We start from the raw sequence: 16019 nt of genomic DNA, 5'->3' as shown, positions 1-16019 counted from the left end.
AGCCAGAAGGTAACTGGACCCATTTTCACGGCACATGTTCACGAGCCACACAGGAATGGAAGAAATACGCTTCTCTTTTCTCTTTCTCCTTAGGATTGTATTTAAATGTTGCCAACTGAGTATGTTTAAAAATGTTTATTATGGTTTCTTTAATTTGCCTTCCTTTAATTGCTGGCAATATAAATTAAAAATACACGCTTGCTCACAAATCTGTTTTGTAAGTCGCTTTCGCCCTTGCTGCTGGCCTGTGCCAGGAGGCACAGAAATAGTTTCCCACAAGACTTGGGCTACAACCCGGCACTGTCTCTCTGGAGGGAAGTCACACCCCCTCTTTGGATGGGTTTCTCTTGAAATCCCCTATCTGTGAATTTTAAATAGTTTAAATTATTTAAGACTTATTCTTCAAGGGCCTCCCCTGGTGGTGCAGCAGTTGAGCGCTGGGCTGCAAAGCTGCCCGCAGCCTCTGCAGCGCCGGTTCGATCCCCGGCGAGCGTCCCACATGGCGCGCAGACCTCTCCTGCCGCCCGCTGCTCCCCTCAGCAATGTATTTCGTCGGTCTGCCTGTTCTGTTCCCCGCTCTGGCTCTGGTGAATTCTCTCACCCTCCCGCGCTTCTGACTGTACCCAGTGCTTGTCAATAAATAAAACAAATCTTAAAAAAAAAAAAAAAAAGACTTATTCTTCAAAACACAGATACACAAGACGTAACGCTGGTTAACACTGTTGTTGCTAATCATTGTCACCTTGACTATAAACAACACGAGACAGCAATGGTAATACAAACCCAAATGAAGCCAAGCAGAAACAACACACACAAGAAACAATGCTGCTATTTATATTTTTAATAAGATGACATTGTCAGATAGTGAGTATACGCCTCTAATACACATCAAAGGTTTACACTGTTGGGATGGTAGGTGTTTTTTTATTTTGGTCTCTTAAAGAAGGCTTGCAGTAAATTTGTAAAGTCATGCAACCATAATCGTAATCCAGTTTTGGAACATTTTCATCACCCCAGAAGACCCAGTGCTGGGCGACAGTCAATCCCCACCCTCAGACAAGCACTTGGAGTCTAGGGCTCTGCCCTCTCCTCAAGGCGCGCTGCACAAGGCGCAGGGCGAGGTTTGTGAGGTCCCACACTGGAGCGCCATAGTGCCATCGCGTGATATGTTGTATCTTTTTATTGCTGAATAGTCCATTGTATGGAAACCCACATTCTGTTTATCTATTTCCCAGTGGACTGCCCCTTGAATCATATCCACTTTTTGGCTACTGCAAATAGAATCATGGCCATACTTTTGTGTGAAGGCGTGTCTTGTCTGTGTTGGTGGTGTTACATAAGAGAGGAGTCACTGGGTCACATGGTATATTTCTTAATTAACTGCCGAACTGTTTTCCAAAGCCTTTCTTCCCAGTGACATATGAGGGGTTCCCCTTTCTCCAAATCCTTGTCATTGCCTTTTTCATGGTAGCCCTTCTCATGGATATGAAGTGGCATCTTGTGGTTTTCATTTTCATTTCCTGAAAGCCTAATGATGTTGAGCCTCCTATGTACTGACGATTCATTTGTAAATCTTCCTTGGTGAAATGCCTACTGAAATCCTTTGTCCATTTTTAAATTGAGCATTATTGAGTTATACGCGTTCTTTAGCTATCCTGAGTACAAGTCCATATATGACTTGCAAACATTTTCCTCCGGTCTATGGATTGCCTTATTCTTTTTTTTTTTTTTTTAAATAGAAGCATGTTTTATTTATTTATTTGTTTGTTTGTTTGTTTGTTTTTGTTTATACATGCACTGGGTACAGTCAGAAGCGCGGGAGGGTGAGAGAATTCACCAGAGCCAGAGCGGGGAGCAGAGCAGGCAGAAGGACCGAAGGACACCGCTGAGGGGAGCAGCGGGCGGCAGGAGAGGTCTGCGCGCCATGTGGGACCCTCCTCGGGTGGCCGGGGAGCAGCCAGGGATCGAACCGGTGCCGCGGAGGCTGCGGGCAGCATCGCAACCCAGCGCTCAACCGCTGCGCCGCCTGGGAGGCCCCCTTTTTATATTCTTAATGGTGTCTTGAGCACTAAGTTTTTAGTTTTGATGAAGTACAACTTATCATTTTTTCCCCTCATTGGTGCTGTATTTATAAACTTTTTTTCTAACTAAAGATAATTTTTCTCCTACATTTCTGCTAATGGTTATAGACTTCAGTTCGTACATTTAATAAGTCTGTGACCTATTTTGAGTTCATTTTTACGCGTGGTGTGAAGTAAGGGTCTAAACCACCTTTTTCATGTTGGTATCCAACTCTCCCAGCACATTTAATAAAAAGACTATTTCTTTTCCTCATTGAAATGCCCTGGCACCTCGGTCAAACATTAGTTCACCATAAAGGTTTATTTCTCAACACCCAGTGCTGTTCCGGGTATTTATATGTCCACCCACATGCCAGATGCCAGTATCACATGGCCTTAAACGCTTTAGCTTTATGGTATATTCTTAAATTGGGGATTTTAAGTCCATCCTTTAAAATTGTTTTGACTAAGTCTTTTTCATTTCTATATAAATTTCAGAATTAGTCTGTCAACTTTGGGGGGCAGGGGAAAAAAGCCTTCTAGGACTTTGATGGGGAGGGCACTGCACATAAATTGCTGTATTCCCACCCATGAACATGGAACATTGTTCCAATGATCTGGATCCTCTCTCATTTCTTTTGGCAAACTTCTGCAGTTTGCAGTATAAAAATGTTTCACTTCTTTTGTTAAATTTATTCTTAAATATTTAATTCTTTTGGATGCTATAGTGAATGAAACTGTTTTTCTTAATTTCATTTTCAAATTATTTACTGCCAATATATAAAAATGCAAGTGATTTTTTTGTCTACTGATCTTGTTCCCCATGAGCTTGCTATCTCTGCGCGTGGATTCCTTTGGGTTGTCCACACACAGAATCACGCCACCTGTGGCTAAGAGCAAGTTACTGCTCTTCCTGTCCAGGTGCCTTTTATTTTAAACTGACTTTTATTCACACCGACAAAGGTGTGAATGCACAGGCTAGACTCTCGAGTAGAATAGTGAACAGGAGTGAAGAACATGGACATTCCTGCCGTTTCCAGTTTTAGAGAGAAAACATTCCATCGCTCATCTGTTAACATGATGTTAATTTATTTTTTTTACTATTGTGCTCTTTATTAAGTTGAAGAAGTCCCCTTTTGTACCTACCTCACGGGCATCACCTTTGGGGACTGGGTTTTGTTAAGTGTTTTCCAGCACCTACTGAGAGGACTGCGGTTTTGTCTCGGGAACAGCACTCTGGTGCACTGCTTCAAGTGATTTTAGGACATTAACCCCGGCTTTCAATCCTGGGAGAAATTCACTTGGTCATAATCGTTTTATGTGGTGCTGGCCCTGGCTCCCTAATGTCTGACTGCAGATTGTGTTTCTATTTAGATTTGTGGAGCTGCTTCCCCGTGATGTCTTTGGCTTCGGGTGTCAGAGTAATACTGGCCTCACAGCTGGGCGGTCTCTCCTCTTTAATTTCTGGAAATGTTATGTGAACGTTTGGCATTGGCTCTCTGTATGTTGGAAAGAATTCTTCAGCGAGCCAATATGACCTCGGCTTTCTTTGAGGCAAGAGTTTAAATGATGGACTCTCTTTCTTCACTTCTTGTATTTCCATTCAGCTTTTTCATTCTCTTGAGTCAGTTTTGCTAATTTGTCTGTTTCTAGGATTTCGTCCATTCCATCTTAGCTATCTAAACTGTTAGGATAAGTTATTAATAGTGTTTACTTACTTTCTGTAGCTCGGTACTCATGCCCCGCTCTCATTCTTAATGGTGGCAATTTGTGTCTTGTTTCTCTCCCAGCCAGCCCAGCTACAAGATTGCCAATTTTGGGTTTTTTTCCTTCTCTACTGGCTTTTGTCTCAGTTTTATTCCTTTTGCTTGCTTTGATTTAGTTTGTTCTCCACTCTGAGTTCATTTATTCGAGATATTTCTCCTTTTTACATTTAAAGCGGCGGCGTTCTCTCTCAGCACTGATTTGCTGTGTCCGTGGGTTTGGCATGTTGTGTTTTCTTTATTGTTTCAGTTTAAAATATTTTCTAACTCTTCCTTGTGATATCTTCTTTGATCCCAGAAGTGTTTAGAAAAATCTTCCTTAATTTCTTCCGGATGGTACATTATGAGAAGGAGGGGCGCCCACGGGGGTCTCCGAACCTCCTGACTGCACACCTAGGAGGAGGGAAGTGTGCTGCAGGCAGGAGGAGCGCAGTCTGGGCCTGGGGTGAGGGTGCTGCTCTCCAGTCGCCTGAGGCGTGGGGAGAAGCTGACACGCAGACATCGGGTCTGGAGAGCTGTGCAAGTTTGTGATGGAAACTCGGGCATCTTCAGGGCAATGTGGTATTTACTTATTTATTTATTTTTAAAGATTTATTTATTTATTTATACAAGCACTGGGTACAGTCAGAAGCGCGGGAGGGTGAGAGGATCCACCAGAGACAGAGCGGGGAGCAGAGCAGGCAGAAGGACCGAAGTACACTGCTGAGGGGAGCAGCGGGCGGCAGGAGAGGTCTGCGTGCCATGTGGGACCCTCGCTCGGTGGCCGGGGATCGAATTGGCGCTGCAGAGGCTGTGGGCAGCTTCACAACCCAGCGCTCAACCGCTGCGCCACTGGGGAGGCCCCGAATGTGGTATTTAAAGTCACAACCAAATGAGGTCACCAAAGGTGTGACTGCAGCTAGAGAGTTCACACGAATGAAGTTACAGGTAGTTTCATGAAAGTGGCGGGTGGTGTGCCAAGTATGGCGGCACACGTAGAAGCTTATCTGGCAAGGACAGACGTCAACTCCAGTGCTCTCCCAGCCACGGATGTGAGGCAGGTGTCAGCACGTGGTAGCATGTCACACCTGTGACAAAAGGATGGTGACAACAAGAGACTTGAGGGAATGATCTCAAGAGACAGGGTCTCCAGGTCCACACACACATGCCAACATGAATGTACTATGGCGTGCAGGCGTGCATTTACGATGGCTGTAGTGCCTTGAAGTTGTCCATATAAGCAAAACAAGGTGCTTCTCCCCTCACATCTATTTTGTTCCTATTTCCCTATGCCTCGCTACCAATGTCAGTCTCTAACAAGTATGTTTCTGAGAACTGTGATATCAAAATAAAGCAGCAAACTTGTTACCCTTCCAGCCAGAGAGCCAAACAGTGCCGCCGAGAGAAAGTGAGCTGCTCCCAACACAGGCATCCGCTCACCTTTCTTATAAAAATCTACAAGGGTTTACAACACCCCATGCCTTCCAACGTTATGTGTTGAAGAAGCAGAAGATATAATACAGAAGGAAAATGGGTCAAGTGAGGGAAATTGCTTTCCAGCTGAGATTTGAGACTGAATGGGAAGTCGCTGCATTAGACAGAAGCAAGGCAGTCGCCGCCCTGCTGCACAGAGGCGGCTGGCTCTAGCTGGCCCATTAAGCAAAGCATTCTGGTTTCAAGGTGACACAGGTTTTTTTCCAGAATGTCTCTCCACTTTTAATAATTTGGATCAAAAGTAGGGTCCCTGTAAATAGGTTTCAATTCATTAGTAACATGAATTTTCAAACAATGCTTCAAAGAAAAACCTGCTGCGATGGCAGGAAAAACCAACGAGATCTGGGTTATCTCAGCCTTGCGCCCACCTAAGTTGCAATCTGGACGCCAGACAGAAATCAGGGAAAGTACAGAATCTACCATCGCGTTTTTCAAATATAACACATATTTGGTTGCTCTTACATATCTTTAGAGCCCAAAATGATACTAATTGGAGCCGTGACCCCATGATACATAGATTATTTATGTAACACTAGGGGCAATTTTTATGATCAATAGGCCCGTTGCTACAGATGAAATCTGGGGCCCCCAAAGATCTCTTGTCTCCTCAAACACGATGAAAGTCACCGTCAGCCCGAGCGAGGCGGCCGGCCGGCAGGGCCAGGTCGCTGCGGCTGGCAGGCCTGACCTCCCCGTCGTGCCTCGGTCTCCTCCTCTATGGTCAGAACCGTGAGGCGCCATAATAAACGTTCTGTATTTGGCAAATGATAATAAGCACTGAAGAAACTACAGCCATCAGGAAGTCTGGAGTCCTTTCTCCAGCGAAGAGCCAGCAAGCTCAGCAACACACCATCCATCGAAAAGAAAGCAAGCAGGCTGGCCCCCTGCCGCCTCAAACCCGGCCTCCCGCCATCTCTTAAGTGCGGTTTCCAGAAGAAGGGAAGGAAAGGAGAGAAGGAAGAACATGGAAAGTACACATGGGAAAAAGGGGGAAGGCTGTGGAGGAGACAAACAGAAGCAGGGAACTTCTGAGGGACCCTCAAGGCGGATTCTGGAATTGACTTCCACGTGGTGAAGATGTGGTTGGGAAATGCCAAGTTAAAGAAAAAAGCCATTTCTTGAAGGCAGGAGGTCTGTGTAATCTAAATTCTGCCACCAAAGGTTAAGCAGGCATCGTGTAAGCTGTCTAGGTAACCCCAGGTAATAGTTCTGCCAGAGGAGAGCTGAAATGATGAATCAGCATAAAGTGATTTCCAGGGAAAAAATTCTGACAACATTCTTTTATAATTCGGTCCGAGTTCTACCGAGCCCCGGATCAGAACAGAATGACAAACGTCACGGACGCTAACCAGACGATCCGGATGGCCGGAATGACCCGTCAGCCATAAGGCTTGCGCCTCCCACAGGCCAGTCTCCGGGGACAGTCGCCGAGAGGCAGGCTAGGAATATGCCCAGTCTGCCCAGTGTGCCTGGGGTCACCGTCTGTGAGGAGCGTCACACCTCGTGTCCTCCCAGTGCGGTAGGCGGCACTTGCTGGTAGCGCCCCGGGCCTCAGGGAAAGGGGCACCCACAGAAAAGCCGGCAGGGGTCCCGCGAGGACCGTGGGGGCCCGCGCTGTCCTCCTCACTGCAGGCCGCCCCACAAGATGGCCAATGCATTGAAAACAAGGGCGGGCACTACCCCGAAAAGGCTAAAAAGCAGTGGAAAAGTATTCCCGCAGCAGCCGCTCCCTTCACCTGCCACAGCGACATCTCTGAAGAGGCAGATGATGCAAAATGAAACTGAAAATGTGTCTTCCGAGCCACAGGGTCCCGCAGAGACCGTGAGGTAAACAGTCGTTACCTCTGCCACCGGGAGCTAAGGCTGCCAGACACGGGGGTGAAGGGCGACGCCAGGCGAGCAGGAGGGCGGCGGGTTCTTCAGCCTCCCGCCCACTCCCCGGGGCCAAAGAGGGAAGAAAGTTCATTTCGTTCATTTAAGTTTTTCTTTATTCAAAAAGAATTTATTCCCCCCCCAGCTTAAGGGCGCGCGGAGCCTATGTAACCTACAGAAAGTTCTGGCGGCGGCACCACCGCGGACAGGGCCCGGCTCTGTGCCCTCTGGGGGCCGAGACGTCTCCTTCCCGGGCCGGCTCACAAGCCCCAGCCCAGCCCCCGCAGCGGCCCGCAGCGGCCCTCGCCCGAGGAAGCACCTGTGAGGAGCAGAACCCTGTCACGCGGGCTCGCGCAGAGCCGGGCCTCCAAGCCCAGCCCGACGCTCGGCGGAAGCGGCCCTCAGGAGGCGGCTCTCCTCAGCGGCGTTTTCAAAGGCCCCGCCACATGCATGTTCACGCTGGTCTGCAGCCGTGATCTGAAGCGCCTCCGGCGCGCTGCAGGAGCGGCAGGGAGGACGGGTCGGGCCTCTCAGCTGCCCTCGGCGCGGCCGCCCCGCGCCCCGCAACCCCGTCTCCAGCCGGCCTCGGCCGCACCTCCTCGCAGCGGGACCCCGCGGGCCGGCCTGGCTCGCTCAGGCTTTCCGAGTCCGCCCCCCGCAGCACCTGGCCGGCCCCCCGCGCCTCCTCTTCTCACGGCCTGGGCTGCTCCTCCACACCCCAGAGTCCATGGGGGCGGGAAGGGAAGGCGAGGTTTACCTGCCACGGAAGGCGGGTCCACGGGGAAAACGGGCTGAAAAGGGAAACACGTTTCTTCGGCGCTGGCCTTCCCCAGTCCCGCCAGGCTAGAAGGCGGGTCAGGAGGGGCCGAGGCCACCTGCCCTGGCCGCAGTGAGCCCAGCAAGGCCGCGCCTCGGGGCCCCTCAGTGTCTCCGCCTGCTGCGGCGGCTTGTCTCTTGCCAGGAGCCAGGCAGCCACGCGGCCATGGATGTGGGGACGCGGGGGGAGGGGGACGCGCCAGGGCACGGAGGCTTCCCTTTCGGGGTTCACCAGGCCGGTGAGGAGCCCGCGGGGGAGGCCCTCGCGGGACGGAGCGCAAATCCCGGGTCCCTCCTGCGAACAGCAGTGTCTGGTGGCGTCACCTCCTCTCCCTCCTCCCTCACCTCACGGGTGAGGCGGGCAGCGTTGCGGGCCAGGAGGGTGAGGCCGTCGAGGGCAGGCCCCAAGGAAGCACCCCGGGATCTTCAAGGCCGAGGCTACCTGAGAGGCTGCGTTCTGACCCCCCCTCCCAGGGACTCGGATGTACCCGCTCCCTCCTCCCTCGCCTCATTTCCCCACCCAGGAACCCTCTCCGAACCCCAGCCTGCGCAGAACAAAGCCTATTAAATCCCTCATTCGCTCTCCCCTCCCCCCGCATTTCCCAAGCAGCGTGAGAAACCAGAAGGCAATCACCGGGGTTAGTTTTGCACCCTGCCCCCCTGGAACTCCGCAGGCCGCTGCGGTTAGGGCTCTCCCAGCACCCAGCCTCTGGGAAGGCGGTAAGATGTGCCCGCCGCCCCTTCCCAATCCCAGGTCTGGCTGTAACTGCCCACTGCTATTTTAACTTAGGTTCCTGGCTTATTGAAAGAGTAATTAAAAAGAAATTGTCTTTGGGAATAAAAAGGAAACAATACCTTTGCCAGGCTCCACCCAAGCAACGGTCTGAGCTGGGTGAGCCCTCACCCTTCGTGAGCTGGACCGGCCACGGGGTGGATGAGACAAGCGCGGGTGCCCGACAGCCACCCTGGCACTAACCTGTGTTTGCCGGTCGCCAGTCTGGCTCCGCGGACTCCCCCCCAGAGAGCGGCTACCCACGCCGAGAATAATCTGACTCGACAGCGTGCACTGTAGACTGCAGCTCACGCCGTCAGAGGAAGGACATCGCAAGGGCACGCGCATTAGTTTCTAAGATGTTCTCAAGGAGGAAAACAGGGTCATTAGACTAAGGACTACGAGGGCCATTCAGGGGCCCGCACGCCGGAGGGCCACGGGGGATCAGGAGGGTTGACACCGATGGCTGCCGGACATGGAAAAGGCCGCGACCTTGTAACGGCGGTGAGCTGACGTGTTTGCACTCTGTCTCATTTTCGTGTTTCTGTGCAAAAATTTATAATCTGTTGTGTCAAAAAAAGTTTACAAGAAAGCAAAGCGGGACCGGAGCCACGGCAGACGGCCCTCTCCCAGGGCTCCCTCGCGAGGCGGGCTGCGGGTGGCCTGCGTGCTGCGGCCCTAGGCCCAGAACTCGTGTCTTCCGGCAGGTTGTTCTCCAGCAGGAAAGACTCGCCGTGACGAAGAGGGGGACCGTGGCCCAGACGACTCCCTGCTCGTTTCCTAGAGCAGATATGCAAAGTCCTTGGCATAGAAGAGATTTTTCAGGGGCGATGTTCTTGTCCTCAACAGAGAAAACCAAGTCCCCGCCACAGCTGGCAGTCTGCGCGCCGCGGGAGTAGTGAGCGCTCAAACCGCAGTGAAGGCCGCGTTGCCAAGGCCCTTCCTTCTGCTGTGGTTGGCAGCGCAGAGGGCTCAGGAGGGTGCGAACAACTATCTGTGCCATAGCAGTGATGTTTCATGGCTGGGTGCCCCGAGGGCCTAGCTCTGCACACAGCTCCGCAGTCTTCTGAGGACTCCAGAGGAAGAGCGCGTTCTGAGCAAGCAGCTCGCCATCCCTGCCACAGCTTCTCCAGTCTCTGAAAGCATCTGCGGCCAAAACAATTTTGCTTCTAGTACAACTCAAAAATATGGCACAAAGGGTTTGGATTTTCACCATGTTTTCAAAGTGCAAAAGCTCGTCACATCCCAAATGGAGAATTCAAAAAATACACATTTTACTTCTCATTAAATAAGTTACAGTTCATATGTGTGACGTGCAGAATGGAAAACTTACAGGTGATTTTAACCAAGTTATTCAATCAAGTTCACTAAGCAAAAACTACTCATTTCTTAGTTTCAATTCACACAATCTCTACACAAGATGCCACGGTTATTTATGACAGGTAACCTTATGTTTTCAAGTGGTTATATTCCTGAAAAGCCATGGATAAACTCCATGTTTGTGAACGGGCACATCCATGTTGCACGGCAATCCATTTAAACGCTTATTACATATCATTTTGCAAAGTAAAGAATGCTCTTGTGACGACACAATTATTTACAAACCAACTTCCAAAAATTCAGACAGCCATGATTAGGCTGGCTTAAAACAAGAAAATCCACAAAATCTACCTAGACAAAAATGACCCATCACTTCATAAGCTGCTCTCCCTTCTCCGTCATCTTCAAGTCACACTGTTAAGATGTTCAGTGTCCTAATGAGGCAAGTAAAACCCAATCACCTTCCCTGGGAAGCCCGTCATCACGCTAGCAGACCACGTCACAGCGCTCTCGGAATCACCCTGACAGCCCCCGCGGTCGGAAGGTCTCGGGAGTGAAGGGAAACGAAAGGTGAAAGTCTATTTGATTGTCTCAAAATCAGGGCGGGAAGCCACGCCCATCCCGGTATGAAAACAACAAGCAGCCCCCCACCGCCACCCTCCCTCTCACGCCTGCCCAGGGCTCTCCCACCTTCTCCCCACGCCACCCCCCCCCCCGCCCCCGCCATAAACCCGCCCCTTGTTGCCTCTACCCCCCCTCAATCCACCCATGGCTCCAGCAGCAGGGCCTGCCGCAGTCCTCTTAGCTCCTCCGCCCCAGTCACCCCCATGCTGTGCTGACAAGACGTTACCGCAGCCCTCTGTCCCTTCTGATGGCGTCTCGGCCGCCACTTGCACACGACAGACCCTGCGTGAGTGGTGAAGAACCATCTAAAACACCAGCAGCCGTCTCCAGGCCTAAATCCTCCACAGACGGCCAAGAGACAGGCAAGGAGTCCCCGAGGGACTGGAGTTGTGAGGGAAGTTATGGGATGAGCATAAGGACATTCTGTGTCCTCAAATCAAATCATGGATTCCTAAACTGATTTCCACTAGTAATCTCTTTTTCCAAATTTAAAATTAGTAGCTTTCTTAACTCCAGCAGGAACAAGCCCGAGTCTGGAGAGCGCCGCCCTGGCTTCGAGTGGGAAGCAAGCAGGCAGCGCGCCGCACCAGCCCACAGGTGTTTCGCCCTCACAGCGCTGCCAGGGCGCCCTCACCAGGGACAGGGCTCCCCTCCCGCCCCCCTCCCTCTCCGGCGTGGTTTTGGAAGGGAGCCGAAGGCAGCATTTGGAAAAGCACAAAACCATCTCAGGAAAGCCAGATGTTTAGCAAAAAGGTGGTGGCGGAGAGAAACACTGCAGGGAAGGTTTCCTCCATCCCCCACGACCTGGCTGCGTGTCAGCCAGGAGGGTCAAGGCAAACATTCGCCCACTCGGCCTCTAATCAGCGCTCTAAAGGCAACTATAGATTCCAAAATTGCAAAGCTAAGGGAGTGTAAATACAACCTGCCACAAAACAATCTCCAAGCGTTAAACATGAAGCACTTGAAAAATAACGACAGTCAGCATGGTTCGGAAGAAAATCAAAATCTACAACCACCTTCCACGCGTGCCCAGGTCACCACCAAAACACTGCAGCGCCGGACTCCAAAACGCAGCAGGGGAGGGTGACCCTCAGGGCAGCGTCCGGGGCAACCTTGTCTAACTTCGCGCCTTAGTGGTGAACGGAGACTTGGGCCGGCAACATCTTCAGTTTGGACAAGAAGTCTGGAAGACTTGGTCGCGCTTCCCAAAGTCCACTCTCACCGGAGACATCGGGCCGGGTGTGACGGTGCGTTTTCTTCCACACCTGGGCGCCCACAGACCCATCCTGCTGCTTGAGACGGCGCCAGCTGGAGGAATTCTGCATCGCACAAGTGTAATTTAATCTAACTAACACTTTCACTACTATCATTGTCTTTGTTTCCAATTTCTCATGATCCAACGTCTGCAAGAAAAACAGATCCTGAGACTCTCTAGTCTTAGGGAAACGCGCACACTGAGTCTCCTCTACCTACACGGGTAAAGAAAACGACGGCTCGGACCAACACGCCTTCTGCAAACCCCAGCAACAACACGGATTCCGCCCCACGGCCGCGCTGGCCGTTTCCAAAGCCTCCGTCCGCATCCCTGTCCCCGCGAAGCTTCCCAGGGGGCCGCACCGAGGGCGTCCGCGGGCCGCTCGCCCTGCGGCTGGGAGCTGACAGTTCTCCCGGGCGCCCTCCGCCAGCCGAGCTCGCGGCCCGAAGCCAAGTGTCACCCGCTCCCGCCAGCGGCGCGAGGGCGAGTCTGGATCCGCGCAGGGGATGGTCCGCGGCCCCGACACCCTCGCGCCGCGGCCCCCCGCGGCCACCGGCGCTCCACGCGGGGGGCGGCCCGGCCGGCTCGGGTCACCGGCAGCGGCGTCCGCAGGCGGAGGCGGGGGCCGGCGACGCAGCGGCCGGGGCCGGCGGGGCCTCCGACTCGCCCCCGAGAGACGCTGGGTCGGACCCCGGGCAGCCCCGCCGCGCGGACGGCGCGTTCATCGGCCGGGCGGGGGCCGGGGGCGCCGCCTCTCGCGTCCCGCGGAATCCCCGCGGCCGCCGGGCGCCTCCGAGGGCCCGCGGGGCGCCCCGCCTCGGGCCCCGGCCCGCGCCCCGGCCCCCGCGGCCGCGCCGGCTCGGGCAGGCGGCCCCGCCGCGTACCTGGCGAGCGACCCAGGCCCCGGGCCGCGCCCGCGTCCGCACACGGCGCCGGCTCCGCCGCGGGAGGCCGCGCCAGGGACCGCGGCTCGCGGCGCGGGGACGCGGCCCGGGCGATGCAGGCTCGGCCCCCGCAGCCCGGCCCGCCGCAGCCCCGCGCCGCCCGCGCCGCCGCCCCCGCGCGCCCCGGCCCGGCCCGGCCCGGCCCGGCCCGCGGACCCACCTCCCCGCGCGCGGGCGGCGCCCCCGGCCGCGCCGCGCGCCCCTTCCCGCCCGGGCCGCCGGGGCCTCGCGCTCCGGGCGCGGCCGAACAAAGGGCCGCCGGCCGCCCGGCCCCGCGGCGCCCCGGCCCGCGCGCGCTCACCTGGGCTCCGTCCCCGGCGGCCGCGGCGGCGGCTCCTCGGCGGGGCTCCCGCGGCGGCGCGGGCCCGGCGGCGGCGCGGGCGGCGGCGCGGGCGCCCTCCCCGGGGCCGGCGCGGCGCTCGGGCGGCGGGGGCCCGCTCAGCGCCGGCGCCGCGGGCTCGGGGCCCGGCGCGGGCGGCGGCGCGGGCGGGGGGGCGGCGCGCCCCGGCGGGGCCAGGTCCGGCGGCGCGTCCTCCTGCGCGCCCGGCGGCGGCGGCGGCTCCGGCGCTCCCGGTCCGCGGCGGCGGCGGCGCTCGGCCGGCTCCGCTCCTGCGCCTCGGGGCGGGCGGGCCGCGGCGGCGGCGGCGGCGGGCGCGCGGCGGGCGGGCGCGGCCTGGCGGGGCGGCGGGGCGGCCGGCGCGGCGCTCAGGGCTGCGGCGCGGCGGGGCCGGCGGCGGCGGCTGCGGCTCCCGGGGCCGTCGCGCTGAGGTGCGGCGCTGCCACCGCGGCCATCTTGGGGCTCTAACTGACAAGAACCCCCCTCCCCCCGCGCCAGCCAGACGGGGCGCTCGCGGCCCGGCCCCGCCCCGCGCGGCCGCCAACAGGAAGTCGTCCGGGCCCCGGGCACGTGACGCCGCCGCATCTGCATACCGGGGCGGGCGGGCCAATCGGCGCTCGGCCCCCGCGCTCCGCCCCCGCGCGCCCCCCGGGCCCATTGGCTGGCCTGGGCCCGGCCACGCCCCCGCCGTCCGCCTTAATACCCGCCCGCGCGGGGCTCCCCAGACCGCGCGGGGAGCGCGCCGCGGGGGTGCGGGCGCGCGCTCCCCGCCCGGGCGCGTGCTGGTCCCCGGGGCTTGCGGCGCCCCCGGCCTCGGGGGCCGCCGCGGCCCGCGTTAGCGCGGGGAAGCCGGGGCGCGGACCGAGCCCGCGCGCGCGCTCGGGGTCCCCCGCCGGCGCCCCGTGCTCGCCCCGCGGACATTGCCCTGCTCGCGGCGGGCCGGCTCCCGCACTGGCGCGCGTCCCTCCGCGCCGCGCACCCGCCCGGGCCTCGCCGCGGGGCTCACGCGCGCGCTGCGCCGGTCCCGGGACCCCGCGGCCGCGCGCCTCCTCCCGCCCCTGCGCGCGGCCGCTCCCCGGACAGCGCCCGCCGGCGCCGAGCCGCCCCGCTGCGAAACGGCCCCCCGGGGCACGCCCTTCCCCGGAGGGCGAACACCCCGCCCCCGCGCGCTGGCGGCCGAACCCGGGCGCCCGGGCTCCCACGCCCCGCCAGGTCCCGCCGGCGTGCGGGGCTCCCGCCGGGCGCCCCTCTGCGCCCTCTGCCCCGCGGGCGCGGGCCGAGGCCGGGAGCGGGGTGGCGGGTAAAATTCTGGATTCCAGTGACGAAACCAAGAATTTCCCCCAGTGCACGGGGGTTCCTGGAAGCGGCCGGTTCCATTCCGCTGCCGCCAGGGCCGAGCTTCGAACCTCGGGCGCGCGAGGGGCAGGACGCCCGCGCTGCTCTGGCGGCCCTCCTGGGTCGCGGCACCTGGGGCTCCTTCTCTGCCGAGCCTGGAGCCTCTGCCAGTCGGTGTCGCGAGGCGCCCTGCAGAGCCCCTGTCGTGTGTTCCCCCCCCCCCCCAAAACCACATCACTCCCCGCGACCTGGAGTCAGGCCAGCTGGCTTAGGGGCTTGGCTTGGGCCAGCACTGCGGCCCTGCATTTTCTCACATCTTGCAGAGAGAGAACCTGCCTCCTTTTAGTTTCTGAGAGACAGACACCAGCCTGTGCTCCGGGAGGGAGTGCAAAGCAGTAACCTCTTCAAAATATGCAGAGCCACTAAGTAGATGACGCAACCAACGGACGCAGATACCTGTCCTGTCACCCTGTGATGAGCAGAACTTCACTTTCTTGAAAACTGAAAAAATTACATATTTCGTATTTGTCATTATTTTTCTTATCTGGTTCCCTGTCCAATCTTCCTGCCTCAACTCAAACCTGGCAAGATCATCCTCTCCTCCTGTTTACGTGGATTGTAGACACCTGGAGAACAGGCAGTAAGTACTCTGAGCAACAAGATTTGCTGCACAAGGAAAATTGGGCACGTGGCGTGGCATATGGACCCATGGTCGTATGGGAAGTCTGGACCAACCCAGAAATATTGAGGCCCACGAGGGATGCCCACACACAAAGCGTGGCTCATGGTGGCACCCATTTGTGGGTGCTGGGACCGAATAAAGTGTAAGGACCCCCAGGGAGAGTTGTAAAATGGGTATGGGTGCATTTGGAGTCTGCCAGCCCCTTGTCAGCCCCACCACTCACTACCCCCTCATTGTGGGTTCCCTTGCGCTGGCTACTAGCTGCCCACTCATGGGCAACTGTGACCTATTGGCTATCTGCAAATCATAGCAGAACATTCCTTGACTACAGAGTAGAGCCCGAATCACGAGGCAGGCCGGGGACGCCAAGGTCACTGGTGACCTGATTACACGGCTGTCTCCATGGTGGTCTCAGGATAACTCTGCCTGGGATGACATCATACTTTGCTGATGTAAATGCCTTAACACATGGCCACGATGTCCCCTTCTCTGTTCCTCATAAAACTTTGTCCCCCACTCCTATCCCACCCTCCGGACCTTATTCCTCATACCATTGTCGCATGATCAGCTTCTACTAGCCTGGGTGCTTTCAATAAATGGCACAAGAACTTCTGCTCCAGCAGCAGAGTCTTGTCTTGCAAACCTACTCCACAACTGCTGTGTCCCTCACTGTGTTCCTGCTGCAGAGCGGCAACCAAGTTAATCTATAAAAATGGGCCAAACCAATAGAATTACGTTAAAGAAGATTAAATGGTAAAGGTCAAGA

At 56.4% G+C, this 16019-nt stretch overlaps 1 protein-coding gene across 1 annotated transcript in view; it reads right to left on the bottom strand.

Moving 5' to 3' along the window:
* Positions 1 to 13307, bottom strand: part of TNRC6C (trinucleotide repeat containing adaptor 6C) — a gene marked incomplete at its 3' end in the record, with an annotated part of 87639 nt that extends 74332 nt beyond the window's left edge. Inside the window, exon 1 of the mRNA XM_084238695.1 lies at positions 13201 to 13307. The remainder of the gene's footprint in view (positions 1 to 13200) is intronic.
* Positions 13308 to 16019: the final 2712 nt, after the last annotated feature.

The sequence above is a fragment of the Talpa europaea genome (genome assembly GCF_964194135.1).
Source record: "Talpa europaea genome assembly, chromosome: 7".
In the NCBI taxonomy this organism is placed as follows: Eukaryota; Metazoa; Chordata; class Mammalia; order Eulipotyphla; family Talpidae; genus Talpa; species Talpa europaea.
The sequence above is the reverse complement of the archived record's forward strand: the minus strand, read 5'-3'. Positions and strand labels throughout refer to the sequence as shown.